General features: G+C 39.4%; 1 long non-coding RNA gene across 10 annotated transcripts in view; it reads right to left on the reverse strand.

Annotated features, from left to right (window-relative positions):
• Positions 1-2,631: 2,631 nt before the first annotated feature.
• LOC106025929 (uncharacterized) overlaps positions 2,632-14,352 on the reverse strand; it is a 228,737-nt gene continuing 217,016 nt past the window's right edge. For 8 of the 10 annotated variants that reach the window (XR_010045436.1, XR_010045439.1, XR_010045447.1 and 5 more), the window contains one exon: positions 2,632-8,235. This is a non-coding gene — a long non-coding RNA (uncharacterized LOC106025929). The remainder of the gene's footprint in view (positions 8,236-14,352) is intronic. The other 2 variants (XR_010045440.1, XR_010045444.1) reach the window with 1 other exon arrangement.

Consider the following 14,352-nt stretch of genomic DNA (forward strand, 5'->3'; position numbering starts at 1 on the left):
ATAGATTAATCTGTAGATTCCTCTCTATTTCCTGCCCTACTTCCATAACTATCATCTTTCCTGTTCTAAGGGTGTTATGAGCTCCTTCTCAGCTCAGAGATGCCCGGGGGGAGGAGAATCCAGACATTGCATGAGGTCAGGCTGTCCTACCGCTCTAGTGCACAAGTGTGAGCTTGCTGGGAAAACACTGTGAGTTTTTCTAACATTTAAGAAGAGAGGAGTTCTGAGTATTTTAAGAGGAGCTTTAAAGGTAACCCCAAGACGCATGCAGGCAGGCAGAGATCTGAGAATCCCACGGAGGGCGAGCTAAGACGTGACCCAAAAGGATCATCAGACATCTAGATAGGAAGGTAGCCTGTAGGTCAGGGGACTTCTGGGAAGTCATCAGCATGACTCACTACATCCAGATCTCTCTTCTGTTTGATGTTAAAGCCTGTGGTTAACAGCACAACCCTGGAGAAGACAGAGTTCTGGGTGGAACTCACTGGAGCTTTTCCTTTAGGGGGCAGTAGGCTAAGGCAATGGTGATGGGAAAGAAGTAGGCATCAAGAATAGACAAATTATTTTATAAAAACCCTCAATGCAAAGCTCCTGCTATGGAAGCGATCTTCTGCAGACATTCATAGCCATCCTGTGCACAACAGTGAACACCAGGCTACAAAATGGACCAGTTCTGTGGTCCCTGCCATCCCCTAGGTCACAAATGATGGCTATTTTCTGGTAGGCTGAGTGACGTTAAAATCTCCCTATAACAAGTACCTCTTGCGCTGATTTCTGAAATGAATAAAATCGGACAAAACTTCCTTATTTTGTGTCTGGAAGCAGAAAGATAGCTGAAGATAACCATGTTAAATATGTCTAGAAATTGGCAAACTGTAGAATTCTGTTCTGTGTTTCTTACCTGCAGTTGAACTTCTAGGTGGAAAATGGACAAGCACATAGAGTTGGGGAAAACACTCCCACCTTAGTTTGCTAAGCTCCCTGTATATCCCTTTTCTTTGTGGCCTCAGGGATATACGGCAAGTCTGGAAAGCCTTCTATAAATGCACCTTGACAGATTTTGGCAGGAAGTACAACTCTAAAACAAGGAACTGATGGGGAGCCGGGATGGTTGTCCTACCAGAATACCCGCTCAAAATCTCCTGAAAGAAAGACATTCCATCATTGCTCTGGTGTGGGATTCTCTCCTCTGTATTGATAAGACACTCAGCCTCCCACCAAGTTGCACAGACAGCCTCAAGAGCTCACATTACAAAACCACCTCCAGACTCTAGGTTGTCCTTATGGAACCCAATATGCTATTATTTCACTCTATTACACTATCAAAGATGAGCCCGGCAGAGGGGAGAGTTTGGTGGCTCAGCCCACAAAAGCATGTCTGTTTATCAGGAAGCAAACAGGAAGAGATCCAAGCCCATGAATCTACAGTCCACAGTGTGCAGGGCTGGCCTCCTGCCTGGGATGCTGAGCTATGACTGACAAATGCCCAGCACTCTCTGTCATCAGATCTCAGGATGTCAGCAAAGGACAGCCAGCCAAGGCTGCCCTGTGGGAGTCTGTGCTTGTAAAATGTGCCAAAGACAGGATCAAAGAGCCCATGAATATATTTTGCTTTCAACAAGTCACTTAGCCTTGTACTGGTGAAGGCCTCTTGGGTGACATACACAATGTACTTTAAACCAAATTATAAAAGAATGACATAATGTTCTTGGCCTAGGTACAGTTTCCAAGTTTTGTTACTAGTGACAACAAAACAAAACCAAGAATGGTCAGTACTTTAGTTGGGGAAACATCTGTGGTCTCTTGATTTCAAAAGTTCACATAACTATTTTCCAGGAAACACAGCATTCATGAGCAAGAAAACTTTTTTAAAAATACAGGTGGGAGATACAGAACAAAACTGTCAAGTTTTCCAGTCTAGGGAGAACAAGATCACTTTAATATATTTAACATAGTATCTTCAACCATCCTTCTGTTTCCAGACCCAATACAAGGAAGTTTTGTCTGATTTTGTTTTGGACAACTACTATGAGAGGTATTGGTATAGGCCGATTTTAAAAATAGCCCCATTTGTTGGCATTCTGAACTCCCTAGTTTATGAATACACGGTGATATTTTCCTATTGTTTCTGTTGTACTGTGTCGCACCCTGTGTGTTAGAATAGGTGATTACCTGAGTGGGCTGAGTCAGCTGCATGAGCCCTTAGACAACAATCTTTGGTAGGTGGTAGAGGAAGAAATGGAAAGGGTTTATAGCCCTGGGAAGAGGTGCTTCTCTGTTGGTATCGTAAAGCTTGTAAGAAGCTATGTGAAAGGAATCCAGCATCCTTGAGGCATTGAATGGCCCTAGACTGACAGCCAATGAGGAACTGGGGGTTAAAATCACAAGGTAATAGATTCTACCAATGATGTACATAAAGACTTGTCTAGATGCATTCTGATAAGAATCCGCCCAGCCAACACCTTCTGTATTCCCTTGTGAGAATTTAAACAGAGTAGCCAGGTGACACTTCTGACCCAGTGATCCCCTGTGACCCATTTAGTGGGTGTCGTTTAAAGCTATCCTCTGAGTTGATTTTCTGTGCAGCAATGGGATACTAATAAATGGGGAGAACAAGACGCAGGAAATCACTTCCTTGTTCAGTTTCTTTTTTATTTTTAATTTAGAGAAAAATAAAACACAATCGAAAATGGGCAGAAATAGTACATACTTTCAAAGAAAAGAAATAAACAGTAATAAATCACTAGTTGATGTATACATATTGTCCCCCCACAAATAATTGTTCAAGATACAAAAGTGGAACATATAAATGGGAATTCAACCGGGGAGACTGCAAACCATTCTGTTCAACTATCCAACAAAAACTATACACTTAGACATGTATGCATTTATCCATATCTTCATTTATGTTGAGACCTAACAAAACTTATTAGATTAAAATACTTCTGAACAAAGATTAATAATATTGCTCGATTTCACATCATAACACTCTGGAATCAGCAGTGGGTACTGCAGTACCTCTTTCTTTCCTTTAAAGTATTTGTTCATTTCATCATGTGTCATAAGATCAGTTCTTATAAACTGTTTATAGGTTTTATACAAGCATGAGTCTTAACATGTATTTCTATCCTTTCTATATTAGAGGGAGAAACAGAACAAAGCAGGACAGAACTAAACATATTCCTATAGACACATAACACTAAAAAAACATATAAAACTGCTGTATAAGGAGTTCTACCATGGTTACTGTGCTGTTTCTTATTATCATCAACCGAATTGGCTATATCATCAGATAAAGTATAATTGAACATATCAGTGCATAACAGAATTAACAGAAATACCACTTTGTAGATAGTGTAGAACTACAAAAACAGGTAGTGATCAAATCAGAATGATATTGTGGTGAATCATTGTCATTTTCAGTATAGTTGTCTATACTCCTCAACTTGATACTATCAACCTAACAGTTTTGATTAAAATCTGTCAATAATATGCAGTATTCAAACAAGTCAGATTTAACTAAGATCAGTCATGATACAATAGTATAAGTCATACAGGGATCCTAATTGAGTTAATAGGAAATTAAAGATGACCACTGTGCTATGTCCTGATATCTTTGGGACAGCTGTCTGCACTTATACAGTTTCTTTAGCAAACTGGCTTTTCTCTTTTTCCTTATTCGAACAAGAAAGTTACTTGAAGCTACTGTAGTGTACAAGAAAGCTACTGTAGTGTAGCACATTTGCTATAATCAAGCATATGGGCCAGGTTCAATTCACCGTCTGTTTACACAAATAAAGTTTTATCAGAACACAGCTGTGTCTGTTCAGTGGCATGCTTTCCCTTTAGAATGGCAGAGTTGAGTTCCAGCCCAGAGACCACACAGTTCACAAGGATGAAAGTAGTTCCTCCATGGCTTTTTACATAGAAACTATCTTGATCCTGCTCTATACCTTAGAAAGGACCAGGTTTCTTAGAGCATACCATGCTGGCTAACATGGACAACTGGACCAAACTGTGTTTTTATCACCTCCCATGTGACACGTAACACTCTTAGACTCATTTCAGCAATTTGCAATCTTAGGAAAGTGAGGGAGTTTGCCTCCCCCTTCTCACACTGACTTTTCTGGGTTTCTTCTTAGATTCTCTTATTATAAATGGTATGAACCATATGGTCATTGTGTCTTCGAGCCTTTGTTTCCTCTGACCCACTTCATTAACTCAGATGCTCAGCTCTGGGGGAGGGAACTGACTGGGGGAATTAGTGAGTCTTTTAGTGAGTCTTTACAAATGCTGTCTGTAGGAACAGTGGGTGACAGCATTGTCCTTCATGGAGATGCCAATCACAAGGCCAACTCAAAGACAAGTGCAAATGTCATTCTGCCTGGGGTGACATGTTCATTTTTTAGAAACAGCTTGATAGCAACCCATGCTTGAACGCCTAATAAAGACTCCCCGAGTATCCCTGGGTGGGAGCTGCCTCATGTGTGGAAAAAAATGTGGCAGAAATTCCCAAGAGCCTCACCAAGAACTCCAAATTACTAACCCACATCCTTTGCGACAAAATTTCCAATTCTGCAATCACAAGAAAATTAGAGCAAAATTATTGCGCAGAAATAAAAACTTGGTTTGCATGAAGTGATATTCATGTGAGTCCTGCCTAGGGGGTAAATTCATGAATTCTTGCTCTTTTACTTCAAAAAGGGGTAAGAGATTAAGTAGGTATATCTCTTGTGGAGTCTTCCCCAAAAGGCATATCCTCAGTCTAGTTATGAGACAGACATCAAAAAATTGGAATTAATTCTATAAAATACCTGAGCAGTCATTCTCAAAAGTACCAAAGTAAAGGAAAATTAGGCAAATCTAAGAAATTGACTATGTCAAGAGGAGTCTAAGGAGACAGGATGCTTAACTATATTGTGCTACCTTGAACTAGAAAAGGCACACGAGGTAAAAAGGAAACATGAAAAAGCACAAAATATGAAAGTTTAGACATCAGTTAACAGAAGCATTTTAAACTGGTTTATTCATGGTGGCAAAAGCACTAAGTTGGTGTAAGATAACACAAAGAATGCAAGCACAATATGAGATACAAAGATAAAAGGTTTTCTCTTTTATGATTGGTCAATCTAAAACTCTCCTACAATAAAGAGCTTATTTAAAAATAAGTATTGTGAGTGTGTATGTGTGTGTGTGTGAGAGAGAGAGACAGACAGACAGTCACAGACAGAAATAGAGAGAGATACAGAGATAGAGACATGCAGAGAGAGACAGACTGAAAGAATGCAAATTTATGGAAAATCTTACAGGATATGTAACAAATGGGTTGTAACAAATGGGATGTTGTTTACTTTTGGAAAGGAAAATAGTACCAGGGCTAGAAAAAATGGAGTGTGAGAAGAGATTCATCCATTTTACTCGGTGAAATTCTCTGGTGTTTAGATAGTTTATAGTGGCGAAGTGATTATAAATTTTATAGCTAACAAAACATCAGTGCTCTTATTATGGTCTTGTCACCCATTTGTGCTGAACTTGTTTATAATTTTGACACGAGATACTCTGAATTACATTTGTAATCTCATCTACAAATCTAAAGAGATCTTAAAATGTAAGATCATGATATACTTTGAAGTCCCTATCTTTCAAAATTCTTGCTTTATTTTCTCACAGTGAATATTACTAAAGAAGGGAAGACCGTTTTTTTAAAGTGGCAGACAATTTTAAACAAGAAAATGATGATTTAGGGAATAATGTATTGGGTTTCTGCCAGTTCTGTTTTCACGGAAGTGGACAGAGAAAAGTTCTACCATCATTTATCCTTTGATGACTTAAGGTCTTATCTGATAAGTACGTGCCAAAATAAGACTAAGTCAAATCATTCTAAACATTTAGCTCTCCGGTCAAATTCAAATAGCGTGCGTATTTATTTCCCCCAAACTCTGATGCTTCAGATAGTTGTGAGAAATGATTAAAGACAAGGAAGAAATTTGGGGGCAAATCTTGTATTTGGAAGTTAAGTATACTGTACTTCACTGCTTTTCTTTTCTGTTTTTGTTGTTTGGTTTTGTTTTTGCTGTGACCAAATACCTGAGGAGCAAAGGTTTGTTTTGGCTCTTGATTTCAAAGGGCTCAGTCCATAGTTGGCCAGCTCCACCGATGTAGGATCAAGACAAGGCACAAACCTCATTGAAGAAGGGCATAGTGGAGAAAAATGGAGCCAGGAAACAGCAAAGGTGAGAAAGAACCGGTGAAGTATCGTCTAAAGATAAGACATAGCCCAGAAGGTCATGCTCATGATCCTCTCCCTTCATCTACAGCCAAATCAACTAGAAATTCTGCAGAACTAATTGGTCATCACTGAGGAGGTTTACACTCTCCTGATCCAATGACTTTATGTAAGCCCACCAGGGACATTTTAGATCTGAATGATAACAATTACTTCAGGGAAGAATCTTCTAGTTTAGACTGGCATTAAGCTAGTGGAATAAAATCCTAAGAGATTATAGTTCTATTAATGGTTGTAGTAGGTGGATGTTAATTAAGGGCCAGTAAAATTTTAGTCTGTTAACATTGCTCCACTATACGTACTGTAATTAAAGCAATGATTTAAAACACCAAATATGAAAAAAAGTGGAGCATAAAGCAGCAATCATAGTTGCAAACTGAAATCGTAATATTTGGTCTATTGGGGCAAATAAAATAATTCCAATAGTTTCTTTTTCTTTAATGTGACTAACTTTTGAAATCACCTAGGTACCTAAAATTTAGGCTTATGTCACAGTTCTACTATAGAAAGATGACTCAGAAGAACCACTGAAAATTTCCAAGTATCATTTCTAGCATTGTTTCAAGCTTTCATAGAAAACATTCCAACACTACCTAGGGAATTTATTAGGAGCCTAGTTCTTCCTATGTAAATGTCAGAATTCTAAGCAAAATCATGTAAATTATCCTAAACATTCCAGCATGTTAATATGAAGTTTGGGCAAGAAAAAAAATCACTGTTCATTTAAAATAATGATAGTGTTTGAGAGAGAGAGAGAGAGAGAGAGAGAGAGAGAGAGAGAGAATTGTTTCCACTCCAGTTTCTCTAAAAGTCTCCATCTGTGGTAGTGATAACTTTGGGATCTGCCTGGGGAATTGGTGAAGGACACTTCCAAATAGGTTTGGGAGGTCATAGACTTAGGGTTCCTGGTCCCTTCCTCTCTGGCCAGGTTTGCCTGCTCTACTTCCTGGCCTCCATGAGCTAAGCAGTTTTGCTCCATAATATCCTTCCACCATGATGTTTCTGCCTTAGAGTAGATTAGTGCTCTCCTCCTTTAAATCATGGGTTTTGCTTATCACATTCATCATGTTTACAGCTGCTGGGAAGAATATGCATGCCTTCTTCTTCAAGGGAGTGTCCATCATGAATCCAAAAGTTCAACATCTAAAATGCTCCAAGATAGGAAATTTATTGTGCATGCACATAATTTCCCTTGTAAATACTTTTACAGCTGACGTCAGGTCCTAGTCAAAAGGATGGAACACTAAAATAGCGCATAAAATTCCTTTCAGGCTATGTATATAAAGTACATGATGCCAGTGAATTTCTGTTTAGATTTCTGTCCCCTCCTCCACATACCTCATTACATATCTGCAGTTTTCTAACTTCTGAAAAACTCCAAATAGAAACACTTCTGGTTGAGGCACTTGGGATAAATGATGTATTCAGCCTATATCAAAAAGGGTATCAGCTTGCCTTGAAAAATACTTGAGTTTCTTAATCAAAACTATAATCCAAGGCAGTCTATGAGTCTTCCCAAAAATGTATACAGCATAGGTCTCACAAGCCAGGAACCTTCTCAATCTTGGGGTATGCAACAGGCAGAAGCAAGTGTAGCCAGTGACAGAAGAACCTTTCTGAAGTTTCAGGACCCTCTACAAAACTGTAGTACAGGCTGGGCATAGTGGAACACAGTTGTAATCCCAGCATTTGTGAAGTTGAGGCAGGAGGATCGCTATGAGTCCGTGGTCAGCTTGGGCTACACAGTGAGTTCAGTGTCATCCTGAGCTGCATAGCAAGACTCTGTCTCACTCCCCACAACCCCAAATACTGGGTACAGCTGCATGAGCATTGATAATCTGCATTAACCCCTTACCTGTAAATGCATGACCTGCTTCCTCAATGAGTGTGATCCCTCAGGCATTCCCAGGAGATCCTCTCACGCTCCAATGCCTCCAGGCATTAAAAGTCTAGAGAAGATATAAACAAGATTTCATAGGAGGCTGCTTATAAACATACATTCTTCATAAGAAAAAAGGCAGAACTAGGGCAAGTATGAGGCATTTCGTGTCATCAATAGTAACAGAAGCTTATTTTATCTACAGAGGAACTTTGCCATTTCTTCAGATGAACTCATGATGTAGACAGCTTTCCACAAGACTCAGGCATACTGCCTTTCTGCTAATTGCAAGGAAGTTAGCTATTCCCTCCTCCAATATTTACTCACTATGACAAACAATGAGAAAAATGTTGTTAGGATGAAGAGATTGCTTTTGGCAGAATTAATGGCTTGCCTGTCTTCTGTGTGTTTTGACAGTATGTTCTCATTTTTATCATGGTTCAGATGATCTAGTAAGCGGTAACATCACAGTAAGTTCTTATTTTGGAAATACCTATATAAATATAGTGTGGTGGAATGGATTTTTTCCCCTGGGGGTATTTTTTCCCCTGTGAATTGTGGACAGATAGAAGCTGATTTCTACTCTTATTGTAATGCTTTATCAAATGAAACACAGCATTAGCTTCAACTGACTGACCTCAAGCTATGCCTGAGCATCTTAATTGCAGAGAGATGAATACCTGATAAAAGACGGGGTAAGAGATTACTTTGAAAAATACCAAGGAATTCACCACACAATAAACCTAATTCTGAATTTGGCACTGACATCGTTACACCATACTCCATAGACAGAGGTCATATTTCACTGCTGATATTATGTATCCCTGAGATGGGTCATGTTTTCCATTCTTGCTATTTTCATCTGAAGTACACAGGCACTTTGTCAGACAAAGCCACTCTACAGACCAAAGTAGCCACATTACTTCATGGGTCAAATGTTCAATTACTGAATTCCAACATGCCTGAAACCACAATAAACAATATTCTTGAAAATTTCATGAAGCAACACTGTTATGGCTTAGAATGGATCTAAAATGTTCCCCTAAAATCCTGTGTGATAAGATGTGGAGCTTTTGGAATGCGGTGAGATCATGAGGGTGCTAACTTCATTAGTGGGTGGACCGATGGATGAGAGCGTAACTTCAAGGCATTGTTGAGTGTCAAGGAAACTTAGCAGGTAGGGTCAAGTGGAAGGCAGCAAGTCATGGAGGAGGAGTATACTTAGAAACCACATCCTGGACCCTTTTATTATGGCACATTTTAACTTTTTCCTGGCTGCCAGGATAGCAGTCCTTTTCCACCATCTCCTCCTACCATCATGTTTCTGCCTCATCAGAAGCTAAGAAAAAATGGATCCAGCTAAACAAAGCCTGAAACCATGAGAAAAGAAAAACCTTTTCTCCTCCAAGTTGTTTCTCCTGGACATTCAGCCACACTGATGAAACCTTTAATAACTCATTTTACCTGAAAATCTATTACACATATGGATAGAATGGATTCACTTTCATTCTTCATTATTCCCTTTCAAGGGTCCTGAGATCTTGAGGTTTGGGAGACATCATGAGTTTAGGAAAGTACAATTCCCAGATGGAAAGATTCCACGGAGCTTCTTGAAGGTTGCAGGACTTGTGTCTAAATATACAGCCACCATTCAAAGCCTTATGCAGTCATAGGTGGTTTTTCCACTGATGCCTGAATCTAAAGTGTGTGATTAATTTTTGGTGCAGTACAAGGTGTCAGGGTGCTGGGATTAAGAGTGGGTAATTAACAAATCAGTCCACTGATTGGTTTGGCACTGCCCTAATCTCAGTAGGCTCCATATAATACAAGGGACAGAAAGAGGCTCATCTTGTCTCTAGCTTGGTTTGCTACCTTCTGCTCACCATGAACTGTTTTTCCACTGTAATGCCTGTTTATCTGCGGTTACCCACATCCAGCCGACTATGGACTGAACCTCTACAAACTGTGAGCTAAATATATCTTTCTTCCTTTAACTTTAGGCATTCAGTATTTTGTCTCAACAAAAGAAAAGTCACCAAGGAAGTACAAAAACTTCAAATGAACATGCAAAAGACCAGTATTCCAAAGGGACAGAATGTCATTTGCAATACCATTCAATCCCTTGCTTTACCCATCTGTTTACTTAGAAATCAGTTCTCAGAGTTATGGGTAAACTCCTAGTGTAATCAACCCAGGTCCCACTCGTGGAAAGTCACAGCACTAACTTTCTTGATCCAATTTCTGTCTCAAACAAATAACTGTGAAATTCTATGGTCTGTGACTGGTCTATGACTCTCTTATTCCTTGTCTGCCTGGGCCCTTCCAATTCTCAACTCTTACCATAGGCTCCTGCCACTTGGAGCTCTTCACTCTGCATTGTGTGGGTCTCAGCCTGCTACCCAGGTGGCAAGAATTAGGTGCAACTCTCTGTTTCCATCTCTTTTTTTCTTACATGAATGCTTTGCTTCTGTGCCTACTTCCATTCTCCTGAAGAGTGCAGAACGTACTTGATCGCTGTTCTGTCACCCTTGCAGGGAAATATGTGCAATTTAACTCACCAGGAAAATCAATATAGATCCTCTGTTACAAAACAGAGGATGCTGTGGAGGTTGGTAAGATGATCTTGTCTTTGTACTCCTTCAAAAGAATCATGGATGGACACTGGATTTCCTCTGCTAATTCCTTGTAGGATTTTTGTATACCTTCTCTTGTAGCTACATACACTGCTCATCACATTAGTTATTTATTAGGAACCCCTGTTTTCACTTTTTTGGCCTCTTTGTAGTCAATCTTGAGACATGCACTGCAATATAAGATGCTTTATCAATGTACACAGTAATGATTTATCTAAGTGCAAGTAATAATGTTATGCTATGATGAAGGTATTACATAGCCTTATAAACTCAAAAGAATTCTGAAAGGTTTTGGGCAAGACAGGTGTAAGGTTCCCTAAAGAAGGAAAAGAATTCTTAAGTCCAAGCAATTGAGGCCATTAGGCATTTTCATCCTAAACATTAATGAATTTCAATAAAGTAAATATCTTCTAATACTTCACAATAATTAATGATGCAAATATACTAAAATATCCTCCATGGTAACAACTCATGAGCACTGTCCTTAAATGTTACTTAATATTTTAAGGACAGTATTAATGATTATTCATCAACTACATTCCCAAAGAAACCCAAATATCCACGCTGTTGTCTCCCTCCACTTTCTGCACTGCCAGAGACATAAAACTCATGTACAAAATCATGTTGTTTATGGCTCTATGAATTTTAATAAAAGATGTAGCAAATCCTGCTGTAAAGAAACTTTTATTATTGTAATTATATTTTTTTAAGGGAGAAAGACAATATTGCAATAGGGGGTCCATGAAGGAAGCAAGTATCTGTCTCCAAGGGAAGCAGTTTAATGGATATTCTTTGTCTGCAATCACTGGCTTCCTTGCTATCCCCTTGACTTCCCCAGGGCACCCTTTTGTCTCTGGGTTGGGCTGTAGCAGCTGTGTCCCAGGGGCCCTGAACTTTAGAGAGAGAACAGATTTTCAAGCTCAGGCATGAGTGTAATCTGAGTAAGGAAGGGCATGCATCACAGATTTCAATCAGGAAGAGCAGGGCTAGCTCTGGGCTGGTTGACCAAAAGTCAAGCCTGTCTCCAACTACCACAGTGTGCCACCCAAATGTCATTCTCTCCATGATCCAGACATGTAAAAGGTCCACAAGAGAAGTTTGGGTTCACTGTCTTGAAAGAAATTGCTTCAGAATTGCCAGGAGACCCACACAAGCCAATGACACTGCCGGACTTCCTGAAGTTTCCTAAAAAATGTTTCTTATTTCCTTAGGCAAACACACAGCAGAACAACCCTTCTCCTGAAAGTCTCTATGTTTGTATGCAGACCTGCATTTTATTTTATCATTCACTGTGCTGGCATTGAACCAAGGCCTTGTGTGTGCCAGGCAAGTGATGTATTTCTGAGGCACACCCTTGGACCTCTGTGTTAAGACCTTTAAACCCTTTTTACTGTCTGGTCCTCCAAGTGTTAAACAAATGATTGCATTCTCAGAATTTCATAAGGATATGTTAATATTTTAAGACATTTTCCAACTAAAAATATGAGCTTTGTTTGAGTCCCACAAGATACCAACACTATATGCATGGAAATCACAAAATTATATTTTTATTTCAAGCACATTCAGATATGCCAGCGTCTTTCTTTCTTCATTACTATGCTTTGAGGAGAAGGTGCTATATAACCATGTGAAACCTTAAGATAACTGAATTCATAAATTGCAGCCGTCAAGCTTCTTCAATTCAGCTGAACACCTCTCTCAAATATGAGCCCTACAGAAGGTTGAATTAGAATTAAGAAAGCTTTTCTTTGCTTTCTTTGTTCATAACATTTTCCATTATTGAGGTATTTAAAAGTTTGCTCCTAGGTCAAGGAAATGTTGATAACAATCTTCATTTCAAATTTAAATGTTTAGTTTTACACTATCAAAGGCCAATTTAAAACATAACTGTCTCCAACTGCAATTAGACACTTTGAGCTTTTCTTCACAAATGAAATTGCCGTTTACCTTGCTTTTCCCCAACACCTCCCTAACATTCTTGTTAATCCTCCCACTTTGAGTAAATGGTAAGAACAGGAACTACTGATTTTTTTGTATATGTAACACTGAGGTCATTTCATCTACTTCTAGATACAGGTACTTTTCTTTTCAACTTTGTTCTCTCTGGACACTGGGCTTCCTTAAGTTATTGTAAGACAAATACAGGGTGAGATTGGTCATGGATGGTCAAATGTGTGTCTCCACATCTATTGTGCACCATGCCAACCATCAGCCCAAAGATTTACAATACTGTTCCAGTCCATTACTATGGGTATCAGTTTCAAAGTCCTCACTTTGGTGTTTGGAATACTCCTCTAGGTACACACACACACACACACACACACACACACACACACACTCCCTACTGGCAAATGAGCAGCCCATAAGCAGAGCTTTTAAGAGGTTGAGGGTGTTTGATAAACACTACATGAGAGCACCCAATTAAAATTGATCAATTTTCTGTGACTGATGGAAAAACAGAAACAGGGATTTGCCGAAGTAGATTAAACCTTAGACCGTTGGTCCGTTACCCCCTCCAGGGTGTCCTTGAAAACATTCTGAACATCAACTTTCAGCACAAAGGACCTCACAGAATCTTAGAAATGGAGACAGAAGAGACATCTTGACCTTCAAGGGCCCAGATCTTATTGAACAGGCTTTATGAGCTTCCTACCTTTTTACCTTACATCCCAGCATAGCTGCATTGTCTAATACAATAGCCAATGCCTACCTATAGCTTTTCAATGTTATAGTGGAATGGGTTAAAGCAAAGTATTAGAAATTAATTTCCCAGTCCTGGGACCTACATGTCATGCTGTGTGTCAGATATATGCTGACCCTTCCTGATCACAGTGTTCCGCAGGGCAGGCCTGCTCTATAGGAAGGACTCATGCCTCAGGACATGTCTTAAGATTTGCGTTTCCATCATGTGCAATGAGTCTTTTATTTCCCTCCATAATTTTAGTAACAATTGCTGTAAGAAAAACACAAACAATGAATATGTAGCATTCTGGCAGTGTAATGTGGCTTTCTTTGTTATTTCTAAACCACCTGAAGCTCCTGTTCTCGCTCAGTATCTAAACATTCCTCCACCTGGTGTTCTGAGTCCTTCTCAGATGTTTCAAAGTACCACCTCCAGTCTTTGTCTTTTGTCCTCAACTTTTGTTCTCAACACAGCACTCCAGGCAAATAGGAGGCTGGGGGGTGCACTGCTATCACCCTAGCACTCAGGTAGATATAAGCCATAAGGACTGCACCTTCAAGCACAGGCTGGGCAACTGAGCCAACTTAGTGAGACCTTATCTCTAAAAAAATATAATAATAATAAGACTTAGAAAGTAGGTGAGGGCAAAATTCTTGGGTTCATCTTCAGTACCACAAAATCAAACAACAACAGTTCCACCAAAATCTCATGTGTGTATAGATAAGGATTTTGGAAGGTGACTGTACCATACAAACTGCAACCTTATCTTTGGATTAAACCATAATTTGATGGCATTACTGAGAGGTGAACCCTCTATGGCATGATGTCCCCAGTGACCCCAATGACCTCCTCCAAAGTGGGGTCCCTCTTA

Source organism: Cavia porcellus, unplaced genomic scaffold (assembly GCF_034190915.1).
Source record: "Cavia porcellus strain 051 isolate PalLab524CR breed Dunkin Hartley unplaced genomic scaffold, mCavPor4.1 scaffold_33, whole genome shotgun sequence".
Classification (NCBI taxonomy): Eukaryota; Metazoa; Chordata; class Mammalia; order Rodentia; family Caviidae; genus Cavia; species Cavia porcellus.